Source organism: Suncus etruscus, chromosome X (genome assembly GCF_024139225.1).
Source record: "Suncus etruscus isolate mSunEtr1 chromosome X, mSunEtr1.pri.cur, whole genome shotgun sequence".
Lineage (NCBI taxonomy): Eukaryota > Metazoa > Chordata > Mammalia > Eulipotyphla > Soricidae > Suncus > Suncus etruscus.
Window position 1 is genome coordinate 76,934,585 of NC_064868.1, and position 7,689 is coordinate 76,942,273.

The 7,689-nt window shown below is 34.8% G+C and overlaps 1 non-coding gene across 1 annotated transcript; it reads right to left on the minus strand.

Annotated features, from left to right (window-relative positions):
• Nucleotides 1-4,131: 4,131 nt before the first annotated feature.
• Nucleotides 4,132-4,243, minus strand: LOC126000284 (U6 spliceosomal RNA). Its single transcript, XR_007492636.1, has one exon. It is a non-coding gene; the product is annotated as a U6 spliceosomal RNA (small nuclear RNA).
• Between the last annotated feature and the right edge of the window lie 3,446 nt (nucleotides 4,244-7,689).

A 7,689-nucleotide genomic window follows, 5' to 3' on the forward strand; every position in this document is an offset into this window, starting at 1 on the left:
CTGTATGTTTAAAACTCAACAATGACTTTGTAAATCTAGGTGCTTTAACGAAAAATTGTATAATACATAAAAATGAATTTCCCACACAGTTACTGCCTTAAACCTTTCACAATTACCCTCAGTCTTTCCTTTAATATTGCTAGGAGCTAATTGTCTCCTTTGATTTGCCTGATATTTTGATAATTATAAAAGCAAATATAATTTTATGCCACGAAGTGAACAAAATTTATTTTATTCTTTGAAATTCCTTGGAATCTTTGTTAATATTGATTTTTGTGGCTATCTCTTTTTTGTTTTGTTTTGTTTTGCCACACCCAGCAGCTCTCAGGAGTTACTTCTGGCTCTGTGCTCAGAAATTACTCTTGACAGGCTCAGGGAACCATATGGGAAGCCAGGAATCGAACCTGGGACAGCCGCTTGCAAGGCAAATGCTCTATCCAATGTGTTCTGTAGCTATTTCTAACCACATATCATGCGTATTATTTCTCATAAACTTCAAACCGAGTACATGTTCATAATCCACTGAAGATATTTATTAAAATCAACATACATTTCACTCTGTCTAGATGCTTAAGAAAGACCTATTTTAAGATTAATTTTTCAAGTCACTTTTCCCAGATTTCCATTTTTCCATGTCGCTGAAAATCTAAGTTCCAACAGTAACTAGTAATATTGAGAGATGCACACACACGTGAGCACGCACACACACACACACACACACACACACACAGGTGCCAGTGCTTTTAGTAGACAATCTTCCCAGTTTTATGTGAAAAAGTTCTATTTGTTTTATGTGCTAGAGAGCTAGATAATTTTCCTTCGAAATATCTGTAGATACAGAGCAACCTCAATTCATGCTGTAAGTTCTTTGAGCATGAAAATAAACTTCATTAACCTTGATTATAGACATTCAAGAGCCAGCCAAGTTCTCTGAGCTCTGAGTACATTGTTGGTGAATTACACTGATTATCTGGAAATCATAGGCAGTGAAGAGACTGATAATTAAAAATTAAATTTTAGAATTGATTAAATAATATTAGTGCATTCTATAAAATTACATTTAATCTAAAAGATATATTGGAGTCCTTAGAAAGGATCAACATGATAGAAATCATAATTGGAAGTAAACATTCATGCAAATCATCCAAAAAAAAGGAAGCTGCATAAATCTCTACCCACTAGAAAGCTAGGCTCCTCCACTGCAAATGTATTCTTACTTTTTGTTCCTTTTTCATCATGTGGTGAAAAATTAAAGGGAACTTATATGAGGGGTAATAGTATGCTTATCTTCCTTGTTCATTTACTGGCATTATTATTTTTCTTTTGGAGCCACACACAGAGGTGAGTTTCGCTTACTCCAGGTTTTGTTGCTCAGGAATCAATCCTGTGGAATTTTAGGGGAACATACGGAGTGCTGGGGATCAAAGGAACGAAAACCAGTTGCTGGCAAAAACAAGTGCTCTAAGTGTTGTAGTAGCTCTCCAGTTTACTATTCTTTTAGTCTGTCACTTAACACAGACTCTTCAGAAACAAAAATAAGTGAAAATAAAGAAAGTTTATTAAAGTCAGTACTGAGGACCCTAGAGCCAGAGAGACTCTGAGAGCTCCAAGCATTTTTCTACACACATTATATATTTTCCTTGCACTGGCTGGGGAAGACAAGGCCTTATCTGAAGCATAGCTGAGGTACAGAAGAAAACCTAGCAGTTAGAGTACCTAAGAACACCCTTCAAAATTGTGACATACACCATGCTTACGAGCACATTCCCTTCAGTTACTGACCTTGACCATGCTTGAGTTTTTTGCTTGATTGGATGGGTTTTTTGTTTGTTTTGGGTTTTGGGGATCACACCCAGCAGTGCTCAGGGGTTACTCCTGGCTCTATGCTCAGAAATCGCTCCTGGCAGGCTCAGGGGGAACATATGGGATGTCGGGATTCAAACCACAATCCTTCTGTATGCAGGCAAACCCCCTAACTCCATGCCATCACTCTGGTTCCTGTTTGTTTGTTTCTTAACTTAGGTGATCTAATTTCTGGCAGGCTCTAATTTTGGCTACCCAGCTAAGAATAATCCTCTTCAAAGTTAGGTCTTGTTCTTGCAGGGCTGTCTCACAATTCTTGTTAACTTCTACTTTTTCTTGTTTTTGATAAGTTCTGTATTTTGTATGTATAGGGAATAAATAAGAAGTAACAACACAAACGTCACATATAGCTTCTGGAATCACCATAACTCAGTTTCTGACTACTACTGCAATTCCACAGTAGTAGAAAGTGGGTGATTTTGGTTAATGTCCAAGTTGTATTTTTCCTGACCACGTGTTGACCACGTGAACAAAAGGAAGCAGTTGAAAGAAGTGAACTTTCATTACTGGAAAATGAGATTTGTACTACCAGTATTTCCTCTCTCTTTCGTCCTTTGATTTTCTGTAAAATTTGCGGAGTGATATGCACATACTTGAGGGTAATATTGATTTCACCTTGAAAGTGACATATGCCTGCATAATTACTATCTGCTCAATCATATAGACTACATCCATCACTTCAGGAAGTTCTCGTATTCTCTTTCTCAATCTGTTCCAAGTCATCCCAATACAATCATAATTGAATTTATATTATATATCTATGTTTATTATATACATAACTTAAAACTAACCAAAATGTGTTTTCTCTTTAAATTTTGTTCTGGCTTTGACTCAGAATACTATGTGATTTATTCAAATAGTTAAATATATCAATGTTTCTCAAACATTTTCCTATCCTGGTTCCCTTCTGGCCCTGTCCCTTCCTGGGGCCCCACTAACTTTACAGACAGTTCCTCCTACTCTGATGTCATGGCTCTCCATTTATGTAACTTTCGCCCATGGTCCATTTGGAAGATCCAAAGAGCATACAAAGGACAAATAACCCTGGGTGAGAAATGCTGGTTTTGATCAATGCTTTTTTTTGGAATACCTGTCTATTATTTGGTTAATATAATACTATATTATATTTTAAGTATTAAATATATTATAGAAGTATAGTATTATATTAAATATTTCATTATGTTATTATATAATATTATTATATACTATAACTATAGTATTATAATGATATATTATTTTTTTAAATATCTGTCTAGTATTTGGTTAACTGTCTACTACATGGTTTCATTAGTCTTTTACCTTAGATGGGAGTTTAGGTTAATTATAGCACTACACTTACAGATAAAGCTCCTATAAATATTCATTTACAAATGTTAGTAAAATATTTTTTCTTTATTTAGTAAATATGTAGGAATGTAAGCTTTTGGTCATAAGGTAAGTGCATGTTGATCTTTTTAACTGCCAGATTTATATTACAAATAACCATATCATCTTATACACCCACCTACAAAAGATAAATTGCAATGGTTAGAAATACTGGCAAAAATTTTGTTTTCAGCTATATCAGTTGTAGTCTGCTGAGTAGTATACAGCGATAAGTCATTGCAGTTACAATTTACATTCATTTACTCTCTAATTAAAATGAACAAATCTTCATGTTCAAATTGGTTATCCATAGGTCTTTGTTGGTGAAGTTTCTGTTCAGGCAGTTTCAATATTTTTTTGTTATATTTTCCTTTTAGTTTTGTTTTGAAGTTATTTTCATATTCTGGACACCCATCTTCTTTCTAATTTACCCTCCATTAATCTCACCTTTCTTATATTTTTGTCAATTTTAATTATCCAAGAAATGTGATTGCAACTAGTTCATTTTCATCCATTCATTTGGGCTTGCCAAAAATTTACATATTTAGTTTATGTACTCTATTTTTTCCATTAAACTCTTTATAGCCTTGCATTAATTCAATACTGTCTCAATTAATATAGGTTTAATGTAAGTACTAAAAATAAATAATATAAATTTTTCAATTTCCTTCTTAACATTGTTAAAAATATAAAACAAAAACTGTTGTTCTTTCAAAATAATTTTTTTTGGTTTTTGGGCCACACCCAGCGGTGCTCAGGCGTTACTCCTGGCTGTCTGCTCAGAAATAGTTCCTGGCAGGCACCGGGGACCATATGGGACACCGGGATTTGAACCAACCACCTTTGGTACTGGATCGGCTGCTTGCAAGGCAAACGCCACTGTGCTATCTCTCCGGGCCCTCAAAATACTTTTTTTTAAATACTTCACAAATTTGGGTGTCATCCTAGCGCAGGGGCCAAGCTAATCTTCTCTGTATCATTCCAATTTTAGTATATGTGCTGCCGAAGAGAGCACTCAAAATATTTTCAATCAGAATAATGGTATAGCTATTTTGTTAATTCTACAAAAGTTTATATGTGATTTTAAAAGAATTTTACGGAATCTTTTGATGAATTTGGAGATAATTGATATATTAGCATACTGGGTCTTTGAATAAATTTATTAAAAACTTAAAGTTCTCTCAATATTACTTTGCTAATTCCAGTTTAAGGATCTTGTAATCCTTTAGTGAAATACAAGGTATTTTTATACTTTTGAAGATAATATAACAAACTTTTACTTACCAAATATTCTCTATTAATATATGAGCACAAAGTTTTTAATATGATTTTTATTTTGATCATAGTGGCTTACATATTGTTGACAATAATATTTTAGGTACATATTTACATAAAATCAGGGGGATTCCCATCACCGATTTGTCCTCCCTACACCTCCGTTTTTGTCCTACTTCCCATATCCTCCTCCCTCACCCCCAGGGCTGCTAGAATATGTGGTCCCCTCTGTGCCTAGCTTACTACTAAGTAGTCTTACACCTACTTGGTCTTGGTACCTCCCTTATTTTCCCCTCTAACTGGGAGGCAGGACTAGATAGTTCAAGTTATGTGGTTTTGTTTGAAGAAGAGAAAAGTAATAAACTGGTGTAAAAGTCAAATACGCCGAAAATGGGCGAAATCCTTCTAGACTCGAGGCTCTCATAATTGGTTTGAGAGACGAAGGAGAAAAAGAAGTGTCAAATATCCAGTGAGCACTCCACAATAACGATAAGCACCACAAAAAAAGGCATGGTCTTGAGATAAAAAAAAAACATGGCAGAGCACATAAAGAAAGAAAAGAAAAGAAGAAGAAAAATAAATATAAATGGGGACAACAACTTCAATAATCACCCCCCAAACAAAGAAATCTACAAAAAGTAGATAGGTAAATAAAAATAATAATAATAAATGAAGATAAAAAATAATATATGGACCCGGAAAGATAGCACAGCGGCGTTTGCCTTGCAAGCAGCCAATCCAGGACCAAAGGTGGTTGGTTCGAATCCCGGTGTCCCATATGGTCCCCCGTGCCTGCCAGGAGCTATTTCTGAGCAGACAGCCAGGAGTAACCCCTGAGCACCGCCGGGTGTGGCCCAAAAACAAACAAACAAAAAATATATATATGTATATATATAATAAAAAAATTTTGTGCTTTTTGCCTTTTTTCCCTCTTGCACTGGCACAGTAAATATTGGGGTCATTCGAAAAGGAATTCACTTGGCCTAAGAGATATGGGGTTTCTCTACCCTTGGAGTATATTGTCATAGGATTAACTATAGACTCCGCTCAGGTTCATTTACTCTCCCGGTGGGAGCACAAAGTTTTAATAGATTGCACCTTTTACTGTTTAGTGTTACTCAATTCACTTATTACTTTAGTAGCTTTTGTAAATTCCTTAGAATGTTTACACAAACAATCACATATGCAACTGTAGGATATCATGCTAAGTGAATTAAATCAGAAAGAAAAAGGTAAATACAAAATGATCTTTCTCATGCATGAACTTAAAGATACACTGAAAGATACACAACTGCATTGGTGGGTGTTTTGAAAAAGAGGGGCACTGGGGTCTTTGGGGGAGGCGGAAGATACACTGGTGACAGATGTGGTTGTAGAAATTATGTGTACCACCAAGAGGAAGGGTAAATGAACCTGACAGGAGTCTATAGTTAATCCCATGATAATATATTTCAAGGGCAGAGGAACCCTGTTTCTCTTAGGACAAGGGAATTCCTTTTCGAATGACCCCAATATTTATTGTGCCTGTGCAGGAGGGAAGAAAAAAACAAAAAAGGTAAAAAAGCACAAAACAATTTTTTTAGTTATTTATCTAGTTTTTGTCGATTTCTTTGTTTTGGTGTGGTTATTGAAGTTGTTGTCTCCATTTATATTTTTTTTCTTCTTTTCTTTCCTTCCTTTATGTGCTCTGCCATGTTTTTTTATTTCAAGACCATGGCCTTTATGTGGTGCTTATATTTATTGTTGGAGTGCCCACTGGATATTTTACTTGACACTTCTTTTTGTACTGTTGTGGTGTTTCATCCTCCTTTTCCCCTTCGTCTCTCAAACCTAGGATGAGAGCTTCCAGAAGGATTCCGCCCATTTTCGGCGTATTTGATTTTTTCCCCCAGTTTACTACCTTTCTCTTCTTCAAACAAAACCACATAACTTGAACTATCTAGTCCCACCTCCCAATTAAAGCGGGGAATAAGGGAGGTACCAAGACCAAACAGGTGTAGGACCACTAAGTAGTTAGCTAGGCACAGAGGGGACCACTTATTCTGGCAGCCCCGGGGGTGAAGGAGGAGGATATGGGAGGTAGGACGGGAATGGAGGTGGAGGGAGGACAATTCGGTGATGGGAACTCCCCTGTTTTTATGTTAATGTGTACCTAAAATATTATCCTCAATGATATGTAAGCCACTATAATTAAAATAAATATTATAAGTAAAATAAAGAAATTATGTGCACAAATGTAGAAATTTGCAGTTATCCTAAAGCAGGTTAATGAAGTAAGCTGCAAGTCTGCCTGTTGCTTTACTGGCCTTTAATTGACTTTGGTAGAATGATTAGCTTTTGTTTACACATAAATCATTGATAAGAATATAGTTACTGGATAACAAAATAATATAATCTTTATTTTATATCAGTATATATCATTTATAAAATAAAATTTTATTTTATTAAATTGTCTTACTGCATAAGCTAGAACTTGTTAATAACAGCCATATAGAACTATAGCCAGTTGATATTCTTGTTCTTGATCTTAGTGGAAAAATTATATACTCATTATTAATTATGTTATTTAATAGTTAATATAAATATTAGTTACAAAAAACTACACAATATTTTACAAATCTATAGATTATCAAAGGGTTACCTCTCATATTCTGCCACGTACTAACATCACTTTATGATGTTCAACTTGTACATTGGTTCAACTGGGATTCTAGAGCAATTTAAGTATTCTCTGCATATTTCTAGGGCTTTACTGTCCACCTGGTCTCTCGTCTCTCTATTATTTTAATGAAGCTTCTTTATGTGGCTTCAAGAGCATTTCAAACCAGAAAAGTAGATGCAAGGTTCTTGAAGCCAAGGACCGCAAGTCACAGAAGGACACTTCTACAACATTGGCCAACAGAAACCACATTGCCAGCCTAAATTAGAAAGCAAATAGTGCCCGCTGCTTTTTTGGCATGTATGTAAATTGCTGTGATAAATTATTTGTGGTCTTAATTTCAAAAAATCTATTACATTATCTAGCTTTTCTGGTTTCATGTAACTTATAAAAATTGCTTTCTAAACTTAGTTTACTGCGATTTTTCATCATGAAAGAATAATGTCTATGTTTTATCAAATGATTTGATATCAATTTAAATAATTATATAGCTTCTTTCCTTCTGTTAATGTCCTGAATTGTAATTA